The sequence below is a fragment of the Eurosta solidaginis genome, chromosome 5 (genome assembly GCF_040869045.1).
Source record: "Eurosta solidaginis isolate ZX-2024a chromosome 5, ASM4086904v1, whole genome shotgun sequence".
NCBI lineage: Eukaryota > Metazoa > Arthropoda > Insecta > Diptera > Tephritidae > Eurosta > Eurosta solidaginis.
The window spans coordinates 209,574,816-209,586,731 of record NC_090323.1 but is presented as its reverse complement, the minus strand read 5'-3'; the positions used below and the strand labels follow the sequence as shown (position 1 = coordinate 209,586,731).

General features: G+C 42.4%; 1 long non-coding RNA gene across 1 annotated transcript; it reads left to right on the top strand.

The window, feature by feature from the left end:
• Positions 1-3,158: 3,158 nt before the first annotated feature.
• On the top strand, positions 3,159-4,210 carry LOC137233532 (uncharacterized). The gene is made up of 2 exons (XR_010947506.1): positions 3,159-3,702; positions 3,763-4,210. It is a non-coding gene; the product is annotated as an uncharacterized lncRNA (long non-coding RNA).
• The last annotated feature ends 7,706 nt before the right edge of the window (positions 4,211-11,916 follow it).

The following is an 11,916-nucleotide window of genomic DNA, read 5'->3' as shown; positions in this document are numbered from 1 at the left end:
TACGGCAAACAGATCCTCAGTGATATCCACAAAAAGGCGTCGGACCTCTGCGCTAGGAATTGCCCGGTGAAACCAGTTCTTAATGAAAAATACCATGAACTCGCTGAAAAGGAAAACACTCTTGCTAGGTAGAAGCGCGTCACTCTAGCTCAACTTAGATCTGGATACTGTAACTGGTTAAACTCTTTTTTTTATTGGACGTTGGAGTAGAGCACTACCCTCAAGTTGCACAATGAAACCAGGCGCATCCTCTTCATGTGACTGCACCCCGCGAGACAGCCATTAGGCTAACGTCACGGGAGAAAAGGCGATTTAGTCGCCACTACTCCGTATGCGCATTTCTCTACGCTCCCTTTCAGCTTGCATCAATGTCGTCATAACTATAAAGTTCATCTTGCTCACAGCTGTCCAACAGCTGGAGAACAAACTTTCTTATGGAAGGCCCCTCTCCAAAACCTCTGTGTGTAGCGAGTCGTTCGCCGTTAAAATGAGGGCAGTGAAGCATAACATGTTTTGCACTTCCCAAATCGGAGGTACAGTGTGGACAGTAGAGATATACGCCGCCGATTTTGGTTGTTTTTGCACGCCGCCGCCGAATGTCAAAAATATCGGCGTGGCGGCGGCGGCAGCGTCCGGGGCGTTACTATATTTTCTACTCGTTTAAGGCTATTGAAAATAGCGTCTGAAATGTTAATTTTGATTTTCGCACTTCATCCTTCAACTCCCATGTCTCCCGGTTTGACATAAAGTTGGCAGCCCAATCCAAAAATAGTCCCTTGGAGTGAATCACATTGATTATAGCCTATCAACTAAGTTTAAATATCACCTACACGTTACGGCTCCTTTTACAAATATGAATACGTAGGCACATTTTTTAACCAGGTGAGGCTTTGTCCTTCGCAAGAACACTCAAAGTGGTGAAGCAAAAGCTTTCCCAAGACAGTCGAACTAATGACCGTGCGTGCTACTACCCTAACTTAGTGGGCAGTCGAACTAGTCTGAAACTTGAAACTACGCGGTCATCCAGAATGAGCTCTTATATCATAAGGCCGGAAAAAAACAGATAATATCTTTCAACTTAAAATAGGTCGACTTAATTAACGAAGACTATTAAAATCAATGATGTGAAGAAAGACGTCTGCAAACTTTGGTCTACATTTGAAAAATCTTATCCATAATCCTTGTAAAATTTCAATTATGTAGGTGCGCCGAGGATTATACGATTTTCACCCATTACGCAATGACTTCCACTTAGATTGCTTATGATTTCGAAGGCGGCATCCTTGGCCGAATAGTCACTCCCTAACGTTTCAAGGTGTTTCTCTGGTGTAGCTCGGCAGCATAGCGCAACAAAAGCATCCATTGGAAAGTCTTCGGAGCTACACCTAGAGCTTCTAGGTAAGTGACGTCGACGAATGTAGGAGTTCCAAGTCGCAGTCCTATAGCTTCTGTGCTGGCATATGGTGTGAGGGTCAAGAGGCGTGGTAGCGATTGGTGGTCGGGATTGCTACTGTTCGCACATCGGGAATTGTAGCTCTTAAAAACAGCCGCAAAAACTGGAGGCGCCCTGTGACACGATAGTCATGAGTATTAATAGACCATTAATAGCAACCGTAAGTTGCCTTTGTGCGTGACCGCCAAGTAGCCACAAATGATTTAAAGAAATTGTGTTCGCGACGATTATTAGGAGTTAACCCTAGGTGAAACTACGCTTTGCACGATATATGCAGACAAAAGTGTGTTGAACGTTTTGCGAGGTGTTGAGGCAAAAACCCCGGATCTTTCCGAAAAGGCCAACACGTTGATTTCCTTAAATACATACAAAAAAAACCTTTCATTAATACTATTTTTTAAATAGAAAAAAAATAAGGCTTTTTAAAGTGAGAACACCGGCGTATGCCGGCGCGTTGCCCATGGCGCCGCCGCTGGTATATAAAAAAGCCTACGCCGCCGTCGCCGATAAAGTGATCGGCGTAAACCTCTAGTGGACAGAAAGGATCCTCCTCTATCCCAACAGTATGTAGATATTCCTTGAAGCCGCCGTACCCGCTCAATATCTGTGCGAGGTGGCAATTTAGTTCACCGTGTTTTCGTTCGCACCATCCCACAATATTCCGAACTTGCATGAAGGTCCGGCGTACTTTTCTCGATTCTTTCCACCGTTCTTGCACCTAAATATTGTTCGTAACCTTGCCGTTTCCTTAGCATCTTCAGATGGTCGGCTGATTCCAATGCCATACAGATCGGCCATTTCGGACTGGTTAAACCCTTATATATCCATAATCAACACCCACATACGTAATGTATGTCCTGCTTGCATTGTGCTCCCACACGACACCAACCATCTCTTTAATTGCACCCTGTTGAAACTGCATGTTTCCTTGGACGCCAGTGAAAAGATATTGACAACTTGTGAGTGGTCGCACCTATTGGATGGAGCGAAGCACTGCTACAACAACAACAAGCCCTACTTAAAATCCCATAACGTTGGAAAATTTAACACCGTTGTGGTTTAACGTCAACCACTGGGTGTGCTCTAGTTATCTGAAAAACATTAGCTTTCTAGACCTATGTATATGTTTACACATCGATCTTCATGAGTACTTGGTACTCACGTTTTTTTTTTAGTTTATGTATATTTTTTTTATAACCAATTATTATTTTTATGAGTTGACCGGGGATTGTCCGTATCGCTTTAAATGTATGAAAACATTTATTTCAAGCAATTTTTAGACAACATTTGGTTAATTTGTTGTAGTTCTATAAATAGAACAAAAACAACAACAAATACCAAATTTCTCTGAAAACCGCCTTACAAACAGGCATAACTTCAACACATAACTAAATACGAATTATGTGATGTGTGGAAGATAAATATGCGAAAGAAGGCAATTGGGAAAAACTTTACACCAACTAAGGCATGACGTAGCTGAATGCGTTTGTAACCATTTCAACTATCGTAGGAGTGCGGGTTCGACTCCCACTCCCGGGAGAAAAGGCTTTGAAGAGATTTACAAGGTATAATGGAAACAGCTGTCGCCTTGTCCGTCCTGATGTCACGTTGTTTAAATTTTTCCCAAAATTATTAAATTATTATTTTTATTTTTTTCAAACGGCTAACTTCTTATAACAACATTACTAGTGGGTCTAGTAAACAACCTCCCCTAGCAAAGTAAATCTAAATGTGTAGTGTAGCGTGACATATGTCAAACAAACAACAATAAACATAAAAAGGTCTACCCACGACACAATGAGACAGATATCTGCTAATGGCATTTGAGTAGGAAAAGTTAAGACCAACAAGCTGTCAACATTGAACTTAAGTTCTGTTGAAACAACCCAGACCAACAAATACAAACACAAACACTTACTAAACAGATTTGCCAAGCTCTCAATGCAGGTGCCAAATAGCTTTGCAACAACACACATACAATATTACGATGAGTACAACAAGCGTAAACCACTTTAAGAAATATTCTTTTGTAAAATGCATTTTTATTGCAAAAAAATTTTAATAATATGCATTTAATGCATATATAATATAATTAATCATTAATACCTACCTTTGAGTTGACCACAATTTTGTATAAAAACCTAACAGAATCCCGCAAAAATTATCAAACATTTTTTATCGCTCCTGCAGCAAGTGCTCATACAAACAACAAAATCAAAACAACAAAAATGTTCAACTTCTACAAAGTGGTAAGAATGGAAGAAATTCTACGTCAAAGGATATTTCACTAAATTTGTTTTTGTTTTCAGCTCTTTGTGTTCGCTGCGTTCGTGTGCATTGCCGCTGCTTACCCCAGCCTAGTGGGACACACCATTATATCGCCGCTTGGACCAAAAGTAATTGTTGGACCCGCAATTCATCCACTTCATCCACTTTTGTATCCCACATGGGCGCATGGACCAATTCTGGCTAATCCAGGACACATAATTGTTGGTTAACGCTTTACAGAGGTCAAGTGATTCTTACAGAATTGAGTTACGTATTTACCTAGCACTGAACTAAGCCCGCATGCTCCTTCACATCATCATCTCGTTTAACTCTATGACCAAGGCGAATGTTTGGAATCTTAATATATACCATAGTGTTTTTTTTTTTTTTTTTTGTAAAGCTCGTTGCATTATTGCGTTTTCATTAGACAAAAATGTATTAGAACTTCTTTCATTTGTTTTGAATAAATACACAATACAATGTGAATAAGTAGTTTTAATACTAAACGGCCAAGTTTAAAACAATTATCTTACTACTGGAAAATAAAATAACTTGGATGGTTGGTTGAACCAAATATGAGTTCGCAAACGACTTTAAAAACTTTATTTCAGATAGGTGTTACAATTAGAATTAATTAAACAAGTTAATATTTTGTATTAGTATACTCACATTTGGTTTCCCCAACTGCACGTTTTCACGCCGTAACCAAAGAGATCAAAGAATGTACGAAAAGGAAGTAGAACGACTAAGCAATTTAAAAAAGGGTTATCTAATTGCGTTCATACATACAGCGTTGCCTGATAAATTTGTTGTGTGGTTGGAAAGACCAAGTGTGAGTTTAGACATGGAGATTAGCCAGTGGCGGTGTTTCCAACATTCTCCCCCCCCCCCTCGGTATTTCCCTCATGAGGGAATACCCTGGCAAATTAAACACCGGCTCGGGATACCTCCAATATGGCTAACTTCGTCGCTGGGCGATGATGCTGTCCTTGCGAAGTTCGAACAATCGCACTTCTGACCTGGCCGTCTCTTCCTGGTATTGTGGATATGATGATACCCTTCCGCCAGGAATAACGTGGTGAGTTTGGGTCGACAATGACGACCATGTCTCCGACTTCAATTGGCTTGGCTTTGTCAAACCAATTAGTCCTCCGTGTGAGCATAAGTAAAACTTCCGCCACCCATCTCTTCCAGAACATTTCAGCAAGGTATTGAGAATGCCACCAGGAGGCACGAGCAAATTGATCTGCATTTTTGAAGTCGCCTATTGGTTTGAGTCCTGACGACGAGTCCAGCAGAAAATGATTGGGTGTTAGCGCCTCTTGGTCGGCACTTTCGAGGGGCAAGTACGTTAGAGGTCGACTGTTTACTATATGCTCCACTTCGACGAACAAGTTGCACAGCTTTACGTCAGTCAACCTTGTGGTCGGCGTAACAATTTGGTACATAAATGTCTTTATTGAGCGCACCATGCGTTCCCATGCCCCTCCCATATGAGGCGATGCGGGTGGAATGAATGTCCATTTGGTGTAAGGGCTGGTAAACTCGACTTCTAGGCCGCCAAATTCAACTTACGATAATGATTCAAGCAGCTCTTTTTCTGTCGCTTTCAAATTCGTTCCGTTGTCGCTAAAGAATTGCCTCAGACTTCCTCTACGGGCGATGAAATTACGCAGAACAATGCAGCATGAGCTAGTAGTCAAGCTGTATGCCATTTCGATGTGCACCGCACGGTACGTCATACATGTGAATACCACGCTATATCGCTTTTCAGTACGTCATCCGATGGTAGTCAGGAATGGTCCGAAAAAGTCCACCCCACATAAGTAAATGGTCGTGTATAGGGCGATAACCGTGCTTCAGGTAGGTCGACCATCTCAGGTACGTGGGGAGGAGCGGCGTTTATCTTGCAGAATTGACAACACTTTCGGACGGACCGTAATAAAATCCTTAATCCTGGTATATAGAACTTCTGGAATAGCTCATTGATTGCTGTCTCATGGTTCCAATGCTTCCATTTTCTGTGATACCATTCTACTATCAATCTTGTAACAGCATGTGCCTTTGGTAGTAGAATTGGGTTTTTTGTATCATTATTCATAAATTCGGCTCTTTCTAACCGGCTACGCATTCTAACTATCATTTGCTGGTGTAAAAACCGGCGATAGCTTACGAATAGGGCTAGTTTTTGGCAGGGAGCACCTTGGATTCTAATGCAACATTTTTATTTCTTTGTGAAAAGCTTGGGCTTGGGCAAGGCGATATAAATAGGTTTCGCTTCAGACCAGCTCGTGGGTACTAAGGCCACCTTCATTGGGGAGTACACGTAACTTACCTGCAAATCGTTTGACATATGCCGTACTTCGGAGTAACCTTTCCCATTTTGAAAAACGGCTAAAATCTATCAGGTGTAAGTCTTCTACTATATTGACGGCAACTAGTTGTGAACGTAGTTCCTCATGCTCCTGCGGAATGACATCTTATTGCTTGAGTTCGACGTTTGTCCAGTTCTCAGCCGGCTGACGCAAGAAATTAGGTCCCGAGATCCATTGACCGCTCCTTGAAAAATCTGGTACGGAAGTCTGCTTGGTTCCTAGGTCTGCGACGTTTAATTTCGATGGCACATAGCCCCATTGTGAGATATCGGTAGTCTCCTGCACTTCTCCAACACGGAACATAACGAATTGCTTGTATCCCCTAGGATCGGACCGTAACCAGGAAAGAACAGTTTTTGAATCTGTCCAATAGTGTACTCCATCGACTTTGCAGTCAAGGGCTTTCATCACCGTCTTACCAAGTATCGTTCCCATCACCGCAGCGAGCAGCTCCATTCGAGGGATAGATACAGGGCGGAGCGGTGCAACCTTAGACTTGGAGCACACCAACGATTCTCCGATGTCATCACCTGTCTCTGTCCTTAGGTATGCTACCGCAGCGTAAGCGTTTTCACCTGCATCTACGAATACATATAGATCAATATTGTCCACCTGACTTCTTACTCTACTGAAATAGCACCTGGGCACCTTCATACTCTGGACTTGCGGGAGGTAGGATAGCCATCTCGTCCAATCCCCTGACAACTGCTCTGGAATAGTGTCATCCCATCCAATACCACTTCGCCATACTTTCTGTAGCAGGATCTTTGCGTCGATTAAGAAAAACGTTAATAGTCCCAATAGGTCGAATATAGACATTAGCAGTCTTAGCAGTTCCCTTTTTGTTGGTAGCATAGCTCCCTGGAGGATCTCCTCGTTTGATTTAGTAAACTTTAAATTATATGTCAGTGTGTCATCGGACGTCTGCCACCACATACCTAACACCTTACTAGTTTATACCACTTGATCTACTCGTTTAGCAGCACTACAGAATTCGCCTGTGTCTCCTACTTCTCCTAAGGCTTCAACAACCTCTTTAGAGTTAGATAGCCATCCTCGAATATGGAAATTCGCTTGTTTATGTATAGAGCGAAAATTCTTCGCCAATTGAATCGCTTCTTGAATTGTGTCCACGCTATCAAACATATCATCGACGTAATGCCGTTCCAAGATACTTTTATTTGCTCGTAGATGCGTTTCGGCGAACTCGATAGCGTTGCGATTTTTTACAATTTGAGCTAAGGATGAAGAACAGCTTGCGTCGAATCTCATTACTAATAACATATAGACATCTGATGAGCGGGCTTCCTCGCAGTTTCTCCACAGAAAACGTTGGGATTGCTGATCTTCTGCATCCACATATACCCTGTGAAACATTTCCCTGATATCCCCAGACAACCCTATTGTTCCTTTGCGGAAGTTCGATAAAACGTCAAAAAGAGAGGTCAGAAGATCTAGACCCTTGTCCAAGCAGGAATTCAAAGAGAGGCCTTTCTATTCTGCAGCAGCATCCCATACTACCATGACCTTCTGTGGTTTATTTGGGTTTTGTATCGCAAATATCGGAAAATACCATTTTCGAGGATAATAGGCGGAAATCTCGCTAGTGCATAATTTGCGAATGTACACTTTTTCCTGCATTGAACGAATGTGATTGTTTATAAGCGACCTAAGGTCGGGAGATGACTCCAGCTTTCTTTCGAAGCATTTGAGCCTGGGCAAGGCCACCGGATAGTTGTCTGGCATAACAATGCTCTCTGTTTTCCATGGCAATTTTGTTACGAAATGTTCACCCTTACGTACCACTTTGTCCTGCATATCCTTTAGATATGTTCCGTGAAACTGTTTGTTTTTGCTGTCCTGATAATTTTCCAGGGACATGTGTTCTGTGACCAGCTTTTGCAAGGCTGCATCGTCATCGCATTCGCATATGTGCATTTGCATATTATCAATTTTATTTTTCTCTCCGTTATTAATGACACCATAAACGGTCCACACAATACGAGTTTTGGTAGCAGCTGGTTCATGTCCTTGCCTTCTCGAAACTTTAGTGGCATCATCCCGTTTTTTTTGTTTAATCCAATTATCAATTGTGACACTACATTGCGGTATGAGTCTACTGGAATTCCTCTCAGATGCTTATGCATTTCGGCGAGCTCCGTTATATTCATTGTCTGGATTAGGAGATCAAGGGTGTCCACAGAGCGTACATTATATAGCGAGAGTCTTTTATTTTTCCCACGCGGCGAAATGCCTAAATCACGTGTACGTACACGTACAGTTCCGTCTGTCCACTTTAGGCATAGATCTACTTTACCTCCTTGTAGTTGCAATCGTTGCAACACATCTATCTCAATTAAAGTTGGACCGGATCCATCGCCCAAAAGGGCATAAATGTCGCACGAAGTGCCTTTGCCGTAAATCGTTATCGGCACAACACGATAAAGTGTGTTGGATACCTCCTTGTGATGAGCCACAACTGCGGGTGAAACATCGACGGGTTTGTGTAAAACCGGAGAGTGCCTGTGTGTGCAACCGTTCGCCTTTCTCTCACGACAGCTTCTAGAATCATACTTTCTTAGACATACAAAGCTTCAACCTGTGCACTTCATTCCATTTTTCATCGTATGGTAAATTTTTAAATTTGTCGCATTTCAATATTGCATGCACTTCGTTACATAAATAGCACGCTAGTTTTGGTTTAACCCGCTCTACAGATACTTTTCCCGTATTCTTTCCCTCAGCATGGAGACTCATGCGCTGAACTTTGCGCTTCTCCGACTCTGTATTGCCGGCAGAAATTACCGGTGTGACGTTGCTGGCTGCGTCCGCCAAATCGAAAAGCAAATCGCTAAACACCTTCAGAGTAGAAGGTCTAGAAAACATTGCCCATTGTAAACGTATTTGAGCTGGCAACTTTTCAACTAGTTCTTGCATCAATAAAGGATTCGTCATATGCGATTGTAGCCCTGACGCCACCATAGTGGCGGCTAAATTTTTCACCTCAAGTGCGAAAGTTATGAGAGTGTCAAGCTTGTTAACATTGACAGGCGGTGACGAACGTAGCTTTCCCAAGAGAATATTCAATATTTATTCTGGATTTCCAAAAACCATCCGTGGCGTAGACATTATCTCGGGTACCAGTGCCGGAATCATTAGTTTGCTACTGACATACTCAAGTGCCTTTCCCTTCAAAGCACGTTGCAATCGAAGCAAGTTTTCATCGTGGTTAAATCCACACAGGCGTGTGGAATTCTGAAAGCTGCTGACGAACAGAGGCCACTCCTCAGCCTTACCACTGAACACTTGTAGATCCTTGTGCACCACGTCTCGCGAACTAATTTGCTGTGCATTCAAGCTTACAGCATTTGCTTCCGACGTATTACGTGCCTGCATGTGAGCCTCGTTATGCCCCTGCCTATTACTACCCCATCGTGCCCAGCGCCTTCAGCACATCCAGACTGCTGTCATCATCCGATTCTTCGGAATTTTCATATATCCGCATAATTTCGTATTTTTACTCTAAATATAACAGTTCTGCCCTTTTTCTCTCTTCTAAACGAGCCAATTCGATTTCCATATTGCGCTTCGTTTTCACAGAGCCCTGCTTGTTTGCCCTGTTACCCTTTTCACCTACCTTTCCGGTTTGTTTGTCTACATGTTCGGTTGTTGTAAACGGCTTTGATGTATTTTCCTTTGGTAACGTTGCACACTTTTTGCAATATCGTGAGAGACTCCTGTGCAGATTTAATGCGTCCACTCGTCGCATACATCGCACTGCACCATTTCTTCATTCTCCGGCTCATGACATACGGCACATTTAACTGGCGCACCTATCTCCGTTATTGTCCGTCCCATATTAAATAAATTTTCGGCAAACAGATTTTCTAACCTCAATGTTGTAATGGCAGATAGTGCAGCAAATTTTTTAAAGAATTGTTGGTTCAACCAATTTATGAGTTCCAAAACGACTTTAAAAACTTTATTTCAGATAGGTGTTACAATTAGAATTAATTAAACAAGTTAATATTTTGTATTAGTATACTCACATTTGGTTTTCCCAACTGCACGTTTTCACACCTTAACCAAAGAGATCAAAGAATGTACGAAAAGGAAGTATAACGACTAAGCAATTTAAAAAAGGGTTACCTAATTGCCTTCATACATACAGCGTTGCCTGATAAATTTGTTGTGTAGTTGGAAAGACCAAGTGTGGGTTTAGACATGGAGATTAGCCAGTGACGGTGTTTCCAACAGTTGGTTGATTGCTCTGCTGCCTGGCCGTAGATACGGGACTCAAGTAGCTCTAGGCGCCATTTTGATGCACATTCCCCTGGAACCAATTGCTTAATGTACTTTGTGTGTTTACTCAACCCATTAGGTTGGATCAATAAACCTACTGATGTGCATCAAGGAGCATTCCGACAATGCCTCCAGGTCGGGCAGCAACAAACTGCCAAAAGCTCGAAACCTCATGTTCGCCAGGGCTGGACACTCGCAACAAAAATGGACAACCGTCTCCTTACAACCATCCACACTACAGCTCCTGCATCTGTCATTTAAAGGGATTCCCATTCTCTCCACGTATGAACCAAATGGCGAATGTCCAGGAATGTTGGATGTGATGCTGAATTTGTCTTTCTTAGACATATTCTGTAGAAAATTTGTCTACTTGTTTGCTTGATAATTTTGAGATTGATAAGAATAACACTGTCATCGAGGTGTCTAACGATGCATCGGTCAAATTTCCTGTGACCGGTTACCCAGGGGATCGTGACGACCGCAATGTTTGCTGGCACAAGTAACGCCTGCTTTCAGTTTTCGACAGCCTTAAAGAATGTATACGGTGAATCTTAAGTTTTAAACGCTGCTTGGCTGTCCGAGTATATGCGCTTCTCATCGTTGCTTACCCGATTATCTAAGAGGAAAAAAGGGGGTGCCTCCCTCCCGTAACTATACCTAGTATCTCTACTTGGAAGAGTACTAGCCGAGTTTGGAAGACGAATGCGTAATGCGACTTCTGGCTCCTCGGAAAAAGCTTCCCATCAAAATCGTAAGGAATTTTGGATCCGTCAGTGTAGAGTGACGTTACGCTAAATTTTTCAGCTGACCAATTCGTTCTTGAGGGAAGCCTTACCTTGAAATTCTAGTCAAAATTCAATGTGGGTGATATATGTATACTCTGTTGTCAAAGCCACGGTGGATAAAGATACCGCAGTGGTCATACAGCGTTTTGTTCCAGCTTCTTGACTTCCTAAGTCGAATTGCTAAGCTACTTTCTGTCGAACCTGTTACGAGGTGCAACGGCATCTGGTTAAAAATAACATTTAGCGCCTCCGTTGTACACGACCTAAGTGCACAGGTAACCGCCGAGCATGCTACCCTTCTTGATGTTGTATTGCTTTTCCAGTGCTGGTAAACACGCTGCGTAAGCTGAATGGGCCCATGACCGATATATAGAGCTACGTCATTATAGTGCTCCCTTGTTAGCAACGTTTCTTTGTCCTTTACCCCAAGTGCTGCCAACTGGTGACTTGAAGATATTGGTGTGATCTTAAACATAATAGTAAAGCACAGTTGCCTGGAACTTGGCGCGATTTACCCTCGAGGATATTTAGGCCAAGCTTTTTTTTCAATTAGCATCGTACTTCTTCTAGGTTTCCCTAAAAATTGGCGGGACGGCACCTACATGTTTTATACCGACTCCAAACGACATCTGCAAGGCAGATGAATTTTCACTGAGGAGCTATTCTTGGTAGATACTAAGAAGATTGGGTTTATTACGTTCGTCTGTTTAAGCAACTGTCACACTCCGTCGCG